At 34.3% G+C, this 15,273-nt stretch overlaps 1 protein-coding gene across 1 annotated transcript in view; it reads right to left on the bottom strand.

Moving 5' to 3' along the window:
* The window catches only part of LOC144446736 (protein hu-li tai shao-like), a 52,865-nt gene extending 37,917 nt beyond the window's left edge, over window positions 1-14,948 (bottom strand). Inside the window, exon 1 of the mRNA XM_078136558.1 lies at window positions 14,818-14,948. The gene's annotated coding sequence lies outside the window, so the exon portion shown is untranslated. The remainder of the gene's footprint in view (window positions 1-14,817) is intronic.
* Between the last annotated feature and the right edge of the window lie 325 nt (window positions 14,949-15,273).

Raw genomic sequence — 15,273 nt, 5'->3', positions numbered from 1 at the left:
TTATTCTCTACAAATGCAAATACATTTACAATGTATTCAACATGAATCACTGACATATTAACACTCAATTTTTTATGAAACATGGTACACCCTGTCATTGAAACCCTATAGTACACTCCAGGGGAATAAAGGTCAAATAGTGAAATATGGAGATTTACATTGGCCAACTGCTCACTGGTCTGGTTTGTGTCAAAGGTCAAATATTAGATATTGAGATATGCAAATAATCATCATAAATATCAGTTGAAATTTCATATACCATATTTCACCTTAAACTAATAAGTTTGTTTTGGTCCATTTATGTTCTTGCTATTCAACTATGTACATGTATATCATTTATGTATGATACCTAATACATCAATTCATGTCCATGATTTTGAAACTAATGTTCTGGAAAAGAACATTCCTTGGTTTAACTATTGTACCCCAGACATGGAAGACACTTTACATATGTTTTAGTATGGAAAACACCTTCTACATGACAATGTTTCCAATCTCAAAGTTTAATATTGTACAGTACTCAGTCCCTACATAAGGAAACATTTTGTCTGGCATGGTGTCCCATGAAACACACTTTTTTCCATGAAGCAGTGTTCCTAATGTCAAAGTCATCAGCTGTGTTTATATACCCTTAGTACAAGCTGAATTGCATTTCAACACATCAACTTATTTACACGTAACACTGGTCTGACCCTAGGTCATACTTTACATGATTTATGGCACCTTTGACCAATTATCCACATATCAATGTCAATCTAGAACACCAAAAATGAGTCATGTTGTCCTCAACTTTATATAAATAGAAAATGACTACATGTATCTCTTTCAAAGTTTGATCATTCCTTTGCAGTACTAACATGAAGCATTATTATTACACATACACACACTGGGTGATTGCTACCACAGTTGCCTGGTTTATAATTTAGTTATTTTTCATGCCATTCCCATGATATGTGTTCTATACTACGTTACCACTAGACTTTTCATATAACTAGTCATTTTGGAATCGTTTGCAGGAAATTGACTGAAAATGCCATAAAGAGGCATCTACGTAAGGAAATGAGAAACTGCTATTAAATCACCTGTGAGGATAATGGTTATGATGAAGATTACCTTGAGAGGAAAAATTATCAAATCACCTGTGAAAATATTATTATGATTACCCATGAGATGAATGGCTATCACGTCATATGTAAGGGGAATAATTGTCAAATCACCTTTGAGTGTGAGGGTAGACAACTATGAAGATTACACATTCAGAGATGTACGACTGAATTGCAATCTACATGTACTTAGCATATGATTACCACACTGTTGACTAGAATACTAAACATAGTCACTGTGCCATCATATATTATCTAGATACAAATGCAGAAATCATACATATAAATCTGCAATTTTCACTTTTTTTTTTTTTTTTTTTTAATATTCCATTTGTAGGAAGGATTAGTATGGTACAAAGAGCAAATGACATGCAACAATCAACTGTTTTTAGCATATAATATGCTGGCATTTCTATATTTATAATATTTATTGCATACTATAATTATTTATTATAAAAACTTTTTATGGTATAAATTGTAGACAAAGTGAAATCACTTTTGATCGTTATTTTTATGAATGATAAAATTCTTCACAAGATTCTGTTGTGTGAACTGTTACCAGTGATACATACATACCACAGAATCATAACAGCTTGCATGCAGTCTTGAAACTGAAGACACATTTTTCATGAGATATTTGCTTTTAATCTAAATGATATATCTCATATGAACACTGAGGGGGTCATTGGTCTTGAACATTTCACAATGTATGCATTGGTAAACCAGACAAACGGGGTAAGATTATGTAAAATTTATTCTAAACCTGAGGACTTTGTGCTGTTCCAACTCCTAACTGCAATAAGTTCATTGCTCGATGTTCAATTGACTATATACTGTTCTACAAACACAATACTATAAAGGACACATCATTAAGAAACACTCATACATGTATAGTATACAGTAACTTGATATTCAACAAACCATGACTGTACACATACATATACAAATGTACATACTGTACGTTACTGAAGAGTACTTTAGTAGTACATGTACATGTACACAGGTCCATTTTGTGATGTTGACTTACATAACTGCGGATGCTATGGACACTTACAGACCAACTCCAGACAAGACTGATACATTAAAGTTGGGACTGTCTACCTCTTGAACAATACAATGAAGGTAATGTTTATTACAGTCACCCTACTTCAAAGTCCACAACAATGTACATGTATGTTGACAATGTAGATGATGGCTAGATCCTATTCAGGATGGTATTACATACATCTTGTCTTTAGAATACCACTATTTACCCACTCCTCCACATTCTAGTTCACATTTGCTCTTTGATTGTCATCATCATTATTAGTAAGTTGAATGTGACCTTGTACATGTATATGTACAGTCTGTCTGTCTGTCTGTCTGTCTGTCTGTCTATGTATGTTATTGTATGTATGTATGTATGTATGTATGTATGTATGTATGTATGTATGTATGTATGTATGTATGTATGTATGTATGTATGTATCAGTGTTAGTCACGATATACCAGACAGAGACACATAGATACACACAGATAGACAGACATTGACTGCTAGACAGACAGACAGGCAGACAGACAGACAGACAGACAGACAGACACATAGATAGACACAGACACAGACAGACAGATACTTAATTTAATATACAGTACAACTATAAAACATGCAGAAAATGCCAGAATCTCAAGCCGTCAGTTTTTCCAGACAAATACATCACCAAGGACTTTGAAAACAAGGTAACAATACAAATACTTCTTCAGCATTTGCCAGGGCTTCTCATCTCAGTACTTAACTACACACTATGGAATATTTATATCTTATGATCTCTATTTCCTTATCAGGATACTATTAGTGATTATTCACAATATTATTACAAATTTCAATTTTACTTCATACCAACATCAACCTACTCTGAAGTTCACCGAGTTTCCTATTACTGTACACAAGGAAGATTACAATTTACTATTGGTACAGTTCCTTCTCTGTATTGACAAAGTTAACATAAACTTATACCAGCTCAATTCAACGCTTGTCTTACAGTTATTTTGCAAAATATCCCAAAGGAGTTGAACAAATCATGAGAAAATGAGCCTAGCTGGAAGTATGACCTGTGACCCCTGAAACAGTAACAATTCATAATACACAACCTCTGACCTCTGACCTCAACTACTTGCTACACTTATCGAAGACATTCTTCAGAGTGAAAGATTTTAGTATTGTATCACTACTATATGGGCTGTTATCATATTACTATACCACTAACAGGACAGACAAGACTCAAAATAAACTCAGTTATATCGGATTGAATGCCATAAAGATATGGAGCAGTAAGCTCAAGGAAACAGTCAGGAGGGGCTGGCATTGTGAATACATGATTCTTCATGATGATGATGCAGAAACTATTTTTTAAATTAAATTATGAATAATTATAACTGTGGAGCTTCTCATTTTAATTGGGTGTTATCTAATGAGTTGTTCATAATTAGCCCTGCCCTTTCTTTCTCCCCTCTCCCATCATTCTTTCTACCTTCTCCTGTCATTCTTTCTTTTCCTTTCCTCACCCTTTCTTCCTCTTCCTCATTACCTTTCTCTTCTTCCCTAATTATTTCACTCTCACTTTCTCATCCCCCATCCTATCACCCCCCCCCTTCCCCATCCTATCTTTTATCCTCCTCCCCTCCCCATCTTTGACAATGAGGCAACTTCTGCTACATGTACCTTTGCAAACTATAAATCCTAACTAAACAAATTTACCACTATGTGGAATACGTAATATGTTGCTTTATTATCACAAATAAATAATCACATTTATGTAATATTTCCTCTATAACCAAAGAGAGGGTTACTTGCACCTCTAATAAACAAGATTACAACGAATAAATAAATAAAATAAAATAAATTAACAAGGACCCTGTGACCATCTAATATTGCATGAAGGCAATGGTATTAACATTTCTTTTCTCCCCTTGAGGTGACAAGGTCATCATTCATACTCTATGAGGTGAACATTACATATTTGTGAATTTTTTAATTTGGTATTGTTTGGGGATAATCATTACATAGATGGCATTGACTATGTGCCATGAGACCAAAATATCACTCAATATTAATAACTGTGTTCTCGTTTGTTAGGCAAATATGACGGATTTCAATGTAACAGATGATGACCTGGTATCCCTAATTATGGTCACACACCTGTAATAAATGAGGGAAAATACTTGATACTGGGACATAGCTAACAAAAAATTGCTACTGAAATGTTGTGTTTCTTTAGATTTTACTCTAAATATAACCAGTTGTCAAAATAATCCATACATATTTGGTCATCACAGGTTCAACATTTAACCATGTAGTGCAACCAAGCCCAAATTTGTACTTGCAGACGTTCCACCATCTGCTATCCTACGACCTTTGACATTTTTTATCTTTGAAATTGTTGAGGGGCACCATTTCCTTTGTGCTATTTAGTCACCCCAGTATTTCATGAGTAAACAGATAACAATACTTCTTTTGATAGTCTGCTATGACAGTAATCTTGGTAGTCGAAACATTGTGATAGAACAAGGCTGTCTACTGGAACCTATCCAAGTAAGAACAGTTGTACCTTTGTCCTCTCTCTGAACCAATGAACTCATAATTTTGATTGTACAACATTCCTACACGTCATAGCACCCCAAACCCCTATTTATTCTTCTTTCATACAGACCCATGGTTCTGTACAAAAGGTGCATGCAAGACAGCCTATGTTAACTTATCCAGACAATGTGAGTTTTTGTCTATTCCTTCTTGACCAGACACATCACCTACCCGGGCTGGCTATCAAATCGATGTCCTTTAGACAGTGAGTAAGTGCTAGGAGTTGTATTCCAGGCACTGGTGATGTCACAAACAATGTAGTTAGTCATAGTACAACAGCCATAATTCAAGAAATGACACAACAGTACTCTAGCTGTGATAAATCATTCTTTTTGTGACAAGACAGTTTATATGTCTCGGAGACTACGATATTAGAAACGACATATAATAATTGAAAAGCTGCTCACGACTTTAATCAATCTATCACAAACACTGCACCAGACTGTTACATGTAAATGTACCATAATGTACCGTTATGTCTAAAACCATAACTTGTATACATTGTTGATAACCAAGTAACATTGATTTTTTCAGCTACATCATCATACTCAGCTGAGCTAAACAATGATGGTATAATCTGGATAGGCCGTAAAAGTTACTACAAAAGCGCCTATGTACAATATGGCAATAAATTTGCACCAAGGCTGTTTGTGTCACAGTTTGCATCAACTGCTGCATGACTAATTCATTCCTTAGGATTCATAACATTCCGACATCTTGTCCTTGCAGTCTGACAGTGTACAACAATTCATACCAAGATGATGACATACAGGTCACTGTCCATGCAGACAAACAAGTAGAACCAATCAAACAAAAAGATAGGAACACTAACTTTAATACACACAACATCTTATAACAGCTGTCAAAACTATATCAATACCTGGTATCCATGTATAGAACAGGACATACATGTAAAAGTTATTTAGGCTACCAGGGTGAAATATAACACTCAGTTGACAATGATTTACATGTAGTATGGTTCGACACAAACAGGTTCTATTGCAGTTAGTTACAGTAGTGTGCATTTTCCAAAGTTTACAAAAAAATACATTTTCTGAAAATTACAAAATAGCACAACATTTTAGAATAATTTGCTGAACACCATCCATAAATATACTATCAATGTAAGATGGTGTTAAATTAACATGAACTTTTATTTTATTGGGTTTCTTGGAGGGGTGGGGTTGGGGTTGGGTCTTTCCTTTTATGATAGAAGAAACTCTCATTATTGAAAAGATCTAATAACAGCCATCTTAGATTAGACTTCCTGAAAATTATTTGCTTGCTATATTTTAGCAACCTATTATTTTCACATTACTCTAGATTCAGACAAAATTCCTAGCAATAAATCTAACAATTCAATAATCTGTGCATTTAATGAATTGCTAATATTTGTTGTATTTTATGAATGCCAGGTTTTTAAGGGTGTCGACATTTTCTACTGTAAGGTAAAAACTGTGGAATGTTGGAAAATTGACCTGTGCAAATATCAATATAACCTTGACTGGGTGGATCTCTAGAACTTGCTATTACACCCAAACATCCTCAATAATAGTTTGTAAGTACTGGAGGAGGAAATCCTGCCGGGGTTAGTTGTATCAGATAACATCATCAAGGTCAAAGGTCAAATTGTTGTGTTCTTTGATACAGTTGTGTTATTTGCTTTCACCAGTGACAGAAATTAGACAGGACAAATTCCTAACACTTGGGTAGTACCCTGTTCTGTCAAAGTATCCAAATAATGATGTTTTCTGAGTATATTGTACAAAACATGGAAGAAATACAAGTTTTTGACCACACCTAAACTGTCTTCCTGTAAGTGATATGTTGGCCTCATTAGTGAGGTCAACAAGCTATACAGTTAGGACAGCACTGTGACATATGAAAACATTCCTTCCCCAAACACACTATCCCATTTTACAGATGTACTCTAGGGAGGTGCCCATTCTGATGCTCTAAATATGCTACTTCCTGTTATGATGCATTGTGGGAACATAGAAATGACAGTATAATTAGGCAGAAACTTCCAACAAAATTATCAATTCCCTTTCCATTTTGTTGAAATTTTTCGTTCATTTGTGTGATCATTTCATTTTGCTAAATTTTGTCAGGAACCAGTCTAAATTTGCAAACATTGGTAACACACTACCTGTCACAATGTCTCATCACCGGCCAGGTTGTGGAAACATTCTTGATGGCCATTAGTTGGGTTATATGCTTTAAAAGGTTCAATAAATCAAACAAGAAATAGGTCAAAGAAAGAAAGGACATTAAGGACAAGAAGAAAAACCCCTGTACAGTCACAATTTGAATAGATATGTTCACTAACATTTTGTGGGAATAGATATTTAACATTTTAAAGGTACAATGTAATCCGATTCTCTTGACAATTTTCCATCAAAAGAATCAAATGCAATATTATATTCTTATCAAGGAAAGGTCAAGTCTATAATATTACGTTAAGCATTATTATAGAACTGTTTACCAGGTGTAAATCAGGTGGTTGAAATCTCACATACATAAAGTCATATGTGACATACATTATATATTATAGAAAAATCACACACTAGATGAAAATTCAATGACATTCCCCATCACATACATTACAATGACAATCTATAATACCCATTTCAGTCTTTTTGAATCCAGCATATTAAACAGAGGATATGCTTGTCAAATGCACTCAACATTGATGGCCATCCAGGTGACAGTTACATTTTGTATATATCTAGGATAAAGCTCAACACCTGTTCACACGGAAATAACAAGGCGCTGACATGAATATGAGCATAAAATAATAACAATATTCATTTTATTGAGAAGAGATTTACACTTAAATACTGTCCAAATTACAATGTACAGAGGTAGAATTAGACATTGCTGTATACATACATACGTCATCATTAAATTAATGCAATCACTGATATATTCAACACTTTCCTGCACACACGCTGACTGAGCTGTAAAGCGTTTCCTTCCCACTAAATGACAAAGCCAAGCATCTGAATAATTCAGATAGGAACAAACACTGAAAGCGGTGCAATATAACTTAAAAGAAGCACTCATTTCCTGCAGATTTGACAATTACTTAACAAACCAAAATGCACAGATTGTAAGGTACCAAGGCAGCTTTTTATTTGCTGCTCTACCGGAGTGTGAATTCAGTTGTTGAGACAATTACAGGTCTATTTTTATACATATAATATAATGTATTGCTATATTTTATTGTTACCTTGAAAGGAATTACAGTATTACTACAAAGCACCAAAAAAAAAAAAGCAAATGTCAGGGTAGACAGACTGATATCCAATCAAATACAGCATATAATGTTATTACGTGGTAGCTTTTGTGAAAATAAACTAGCTCAGTCACTTTCCACAGAACTAATTACATGTCTGGCAGTCACACTACTGAGATCATCTGATTTTAATAAACCACTCCCTTCTTTGTTCTAGTTCTGAAACTGAAAATTACTATATTTTCCTTAAAAACCTTGTTAAAATCACCCCTTGAGGATTCTAACACTGATCCCCCACCCCACCCCCCACCCCACCCGACCCAACCCTACCAAGATTTTAGTTAAATTTATGTTTATTTCTATAAACAATGATCAGTAACTATGACAATCAAATCTTACCATTATAATAGAATTTTGAAAGGTCAACATACAATTATGTTTAATAGACAGAAAATGATGAATAATTTTCTTGTATCTGTTGTCAGGATTGTAAAAATTTAATAGACAACACTACTTTTATCAATGCCTACTATGTTATCACTAAACTTGACTTTTAGGTCACATACTTTTTTTTAGCCCAAGGTCACTACCATAAAATATGTCTATAATTTACATCATTCACTTACTAATACTATGATGTACTTCAACTATGTAAACATATGATGGGTTATTACAACAAAGTTAGTCATACATGTATAATTAAGATAGTTTGAATAGATTCATAATAATATGCAAACACTGCCATGGAATGCATAATATATGTAATATTGACTGTATATTCATTGTGAAGGTCCTGTTGACATTCCAATGTGCTTCATCCTAGCCCAACACAGAGTCACTATAATTTGTTGGGTGTATGTAATGTTTAGACACAGAAACTTGACACTTGGTTCACATTATTTATCCACCCTTCTTTGGCACCCAATCCTACCATAGTAATGTACATATTACATTATAAATGTAACTGAAATCTACAACTATTTCTTTTCTGATTACAATTTAATTGGATACATGGAACATGATGAAATTAACATTTACATGTAAGTGAAACCAACTGCTATCATTTATTTTTATTTTATCTAATGATTTGATTGGATACATAGAATAGTATTCATGCACTGGTTGACATCACATAAACACAAGCCTAACTAAATACCTCTGTCACTGATAACAACATACACGTACTATAAGACAGTTCATGTCTGCCTACACTTGGTATACACTGCTAACTGTTATAAACTTGCTGCATGTCAAGTAGCCAGTACTAATATACCATGTAACTAAGCGTATCAAAATTAACATGTAAATAATCTTGTATGATCTTAAAATGGAAATTTATCTGTGTTCAATGGTAAACCATACTATAGTACTGAATTCAACTTTTGTTCCAAACACAACTTTGAAAATTTTACGTGAAATTTTCAAGTGAACACTTCATTCAGTCCATATGGTCACATGTACTGAATAACAGGTCAATCTGTTAATAATGACTGAAGTGTGCAGTTGAAAATTTCGGGTAACATTTTCAAATTTGTGTTTGGAACAAAAGTTAAATTCAATACAATCTTGTATGATAGTAATACACTGAGGTGATTAGTTGACTAAATGTTAAATAAGTTGCAATATTACTAAGGGTCAATGTTCAAACAATACAACTTACAAGGCATAACTTGACATGTTCATGATGTTGTATTACAGTAATACATTTCATGAGTACTACTACAAAGGTGAATAGTTTTACAGTAGGTCAGAGGTCACTGATCAAGCTGTGGTGGAACCAATCTAATTAAAATCCAGTGTAGATGTTGGCTAATCGTTCATTGTTATTTTATGTTCAATGTTATTTTACATTGGTATTTTTGCTTGAATTCTTATTACATGTTTATGTTTTGGTCCTGATGACTGCCTAGAGGAAGCATATCAGGACCAAAACATAAACGTGTAATACGAAGGTTAATTCAAGCAAAAATACCGATGTAAAATAAAAATGAACGATTAGACGACATCTACATTGGATTTTAATCAGATTGTGGTGGAACAAATGTATCTGAAGTAATTATCTGAACGGAGAAAAATATAATATGAGATATTTGGTCTGTAACTTCTCACCAAATAGTACAGTAAAATATGTATTAATAAAATATGTATTGTTATTCCTTGACCAAAGGCAAAGTTGAAATATTTCCATAACAGTTTAGAATGTATGGCAAATACATCTTGTTGCAAATTCAAATAATACTAAAACTAATTTACGATATCACAAAACTAATAGGATATACATTCAGTCCCCAAATTTCCAATGAGATAAAAACTATTTCTGATAATTTTTTTAAACAATCAAAAAACCAAATGGTTATGATATTTGAATTAAGTTGTTGAAATTCATAAAAATGAAGTTTTTATTCAACAAAAGTTAACATGCACTTATCTTGATATGCCATCTTAGTGATACAATTTAGGAACCTCTACGTTGTGATAAATGGTTTCTCTGCTTTCCGTTCAATATAAATAAAGACCCCTTGTAATCTTTCACATAGCACTTTCTAAATGCCATTCACACGCCACAGTGATCTTTAGTACAACTATTTATCACCCCTCTAAAATAGTTAGTCAACTTTTGAATTGACAATGTGTGCCATTAATAGTGGAAATACAGACAGGACTAAAAACAGCTTCATTGTATTCATGACTACATTGAAATGACAGAATAATGACAAGCCATGTTCCATTAAAACCGAAACACAACCAGACAGTATTTCATTCTGTTAGCATTTTATTGATGCCTTGATGTAGTATAAGGGCAAGTGTTCAATAACAGCTTTTTAAAAGAAATAAACCAAGGTATTGTGTCACTAATGTTCCTGACTTCAGCTGGAATTCTTCCTTGCATTCTATGTCACTATGGGAACATACAACTTCAAGAAAAGTGTGAAATAATTCCCTGTTCAAATTGATATAAATGGAGATTCTAAAAGTCATAATTCTACTTAATTTTGGATAATTTACCAGTATTCATGTTCATACCCAAATGTAATATTTCCCCCTGGCTTTGATTAAACAGTAGTGAATTCTACCTAGCCATTATGTTATGTTTTTTAAAAAAACTAATAAGCATCATGTATTCATGTGCTAGGTGAATTTAATGATAACAGCACCTCATTATTTTCTAGAGTGAATACTGAAATGGACAGGATTTTAAGGCGTGCAAGTTACATGCACAGTTGTACATCTCACATCTCACATCTCACATCTATGTTTCATTGTACTTCTGTTCACAATGTTAAACTTCAACTTCTGTGAACACTGCTACTACTGTAAGTACAGTGTGGCAATCTTGACAGGGTCATGACCTTTAGATACATCAACCAGAAAATATCCTAAATGTAATTATAAATACTTGATGGTTTCCTTTAAAGTTTGACAACAACAAGTTGGTTCATTACAGCTGTTATTTACACATGCCTTCAAACACTTTAGATACATAGCCTGCCTTACTCATGGTTTCTATACGCACTGTGATTAGTTAGGCCTGGTCCAATTCTGACATTATCCATTTCCTTTTTCTGTTTAGGGACACTGTCAGAACCGAGTTCCGTACTCTGTTTGCAAGCAGGACTATAAGTCTATCCCTGATGATCAGATACAACCATAAAACTATGCCAGTACTAATAATCACATATCCTGCTGAAAAACCTGGAAAGTAACAAAACCAGACTCTGTTCACAAAGAATGCCAATTTACATGTAATAGGGATTTTTTCCACTCAGTCTTCGCCTCTGTTTGAACATAAGGCGTAATAAAAAAATTTGAGTGGTTTTGGTTATGCTCAATTTTAGAATACCGTAGGTGGGGTAGGTAGATTTTTTATTTTATTTTACTATATTTTTTTTCTGTCTGTGTGTCTAGTTCAGGTTTTCCATTGTTTTCCAAATGGTCCCTCTGTTGTTTATTTCTTCCTATCAGATGTAAGTTGATGGCAGTTTCTGCATTCACTATTTCTCGCCAAACTTCACAATTTGTGCAATCTTATTATTTTTTTCTTGAATACGCAAAAACAGGTTTAGGGTCGGCAGTGAAAGGTTAGGTGGGGGTCGGGTAACCGGAACCAAACAATTATTTTTTTTAGGCCTAACTAGTCTGGTCAAATCTTAAAAGTGAATGAACTCTACAACAACACAAAGACTATATTATTTCAATCCATTTATACGATCACCATACACTTTTTCTTTCACCTTGAAATGAAGTTCACATCAATGGATAAACTTGAAAAGTTTCTGTTGAAACAAGACCACCTTTTGTCCTCTTGTTATATGCATACTCATTAGGTAGATGTCCCTCAAATAACACTAAATAACCTTTAAAAAACACAAAAAAGTTCTGACATTGACCGATCTATTGAAGTCACTTTTGGTAGATCAATGTTACATCTTGCAACAAGAAGTGAACTTGTTTTAATCACTAAATATATTATTACACAGATGAGCTGTATTTCTCCCACTTGTGAAGCTGGTTTTTCACATCTGAAAGCATTTCAGACAATGTATTCTTTGATCAATAGTCTTAACTCTGACCCAAGAAACACAGCTCTGTAGTTGTATGCACTATGCATACTGTGCCTTTCATTTTCATTCAGCCTTGCAGACAGGGTCATAGCCCTCATGTTTTGTCTCATCCTGAATGGTGATTGGTCAAAAATGATGTCATACAGTGTCCCATTTCACCCACACCCCAAGCTGTTGCATGTACATGAAAGACCACCAGTACATGTACAATGAATTCACTATTTCCAATATGCAGCAGTTCACACCAAACTGTCTATAGCAAATGAAAGCAACCAGTTGTAATCAATTCAAAACACCTCCCAAATTCATTAATTTCAAACTACAATTAGAATTCAAGAACTTTAACATCTTTTCACTGGACTAGGCTGTGTAGTCAGTGCAATAGGCACTGATATAACAAAACATACCAAACCTCATATAATATTCACTCTCAAATCATTATTATGGCAATTACACAACACCATTATTCATAACTTGTGAAATTCCATACTTAAGAATAATATTCTGATGATTCAAGCTGATATCATTATTCCATGATTCCTCATTTTGTCATTTCACTCAACCCCCCCCCCCCCCATAATGTGCTTATAAATGATTTTCTTCATGCACCTCACACTATTTGAGTGACTAATCCCAAAGTACACAGAGGATAACTTACTTACAAATATAATATTCTATGATTCTATAATATTTATGTTATCATCTGGTAGTTTTTCAAGATCAAAGAAAAGTGCAATTTAAAATTCAGTTAACTGTCATCTGCTAGTTTTGGTCAACTCAATCAGTTATAAACTGCATTTACATAAAAAAGAAAGAAAATCCTTGTTTTACCATTTATATCACCATCCTAAACCAAAGTCACAAACTTTGATGACGACAAAACCAATCCTACACAAGCCATACATATATAAATATATAGCTTTCTTCAATCCTCAAAGGAAATGCTCAGAGGCTTTACCTGTAGTACTTATGCAAGATATGGAAGACTCTTTGTGAAAAAGAGGCTAATTATACTGGATGTATTGAAGGTAATCAGGTAACAACGTGTTACATTCTGTTACAAGTTCAAGTTCACTTTGAATGGCAGATAATGGCTGGCAGTGGAATCTTCAAATATATTGATATTATATATTACTTCAAATATTTCAGTTTCAGTCACATAATCCTTGTACAATGATCGTGGAGAATGTAGCTGGATCATTAACTACTTAAAACACCATAACATGCAGAAAATTGTTACCTCTTTATCTAATCATTTGGTTCTTATTTCTCATTCTATCTCTGAGCTCATTCATAAAATATTCAATTTGCATACCCCGGTCTTCCAACACTTACTTGTTTTTCATCATTAAGTTACCTTTCAAATTTCGAAGGGTTGTCTTGCTTTGAGTATTGGTGATAATGACAACATGTAACAGAATTACTTTCGCCCCAACCTTTTCGATTTCAAAGGAGAACATCGAAACGACTGTGAAAGAGAGCGACTTTCTCAGTACTATTATTTGCACCGACAGTTCAACTTCTAGGCATACATTGATGCTCCAAAACATCATGTGTTATTTTCAACAACCCCCTCCTTTGGTTAAAAACTTAATGTCTTTTGAAATGTACATCTCAGTTTTATTTCTGCAGGGGTGCGTAGCTAGCTCCATACAACTAATGGAGACATTTGATGGTAAAAAAAAAAGAAAACGCCTATTTTCCCCGACTTCACTGTCAATGCACTATGTACACAGGCTTACAAATGTATGCTCAGACGGGCAAATCGCAATAAAATGAGTCAACGTCGCACACATCAATTCAATCTTTCCATGTTTCTTATATTTACAATGTATAAAAGATAAAACATGCAACGGTATGGTACACAACGCAAGCGATCTCCTGCAAACTAGTTTCTCGTGGAATGTCTCTCGCAAACGTACGAGACGCCAACTCGCAAAATGGCGGCGCCTGCAAATTTTGAATCAGGTACTTCGTGAGACATCGTCTATAATATCTCGATCGCCCAAAAAATTAGAAGGTGTGTATAAAGACTTAAATGAAATGAAACAATTGATTGGCAATGAAATTCGGTAAAGTTGTGACACACAGACACACAAAACATGGACATGTAATGAACATCATTTCTGATCCCAACAGGGCCTCACACACTCACTCAGTACACATGATGCTAACTGGCTGATTTCAAATTTTCTCCAACTTGTGCAAGGCGGGTCCCCATAAACTTCGATGCTTGTCATGCTAGGGTGCGAAAAAAAAACATGTTGATGTGTGGTACAATGAAAGTGTGTATCTTACCTTGTACAAAACACAGTATTATCAGTTACTATCCAAGGAAAGCCTCCAAAACTGGCAATTTCGAGCCTACAGCACAGCCGCTAAATATATGCAAAGAGTCGGTGACGGGAGGTCAGAATCTTTAATGAGCTGTTCAAACTTACGTCCGTCCTCCCTCCGAAGAAAGCGTGGCTGAGGTGAACATTGAACGACATAAAGTGTTCATGGGACATAGGCAATCATCATTCTGTGAACCAAGAACAAGTTTATGGATTAGATTTGAACATACACGAAATCTTTGCAGCATTGTGTGGTATACGACACGAAATCTAAAGCTGCGTAAATAATACATGCCTGGACAACGCAAAGGAAATATTTCATCTAACCGCACCGAAAACCCGCGAAATGAACGCGTGTGGATTTCTGGCTGCCAACTGGTACATGATTTGGATACCGGATCAGCGTTTGTCCTCAGGC

Source organism: Glandiceps talaboti, chromosome 15, assembly GCF_964340395.1.
Source record: "Glandiceps talaboti chromosome 15, keGlaTala1.1, whole genome shotgun sequence".
Classification (NCBI taxonomy): domain Eukaryota; kingdom Metazoa; phylum Hemichordata; class Enteropneusta; family Spengelidae; genus Glandiceps; species Glandiceps talaboti.
Note: the sequence above shows the minus strand (reverse complement) of the source record. Positions and strands in the feature narration are given on the sequence as shown.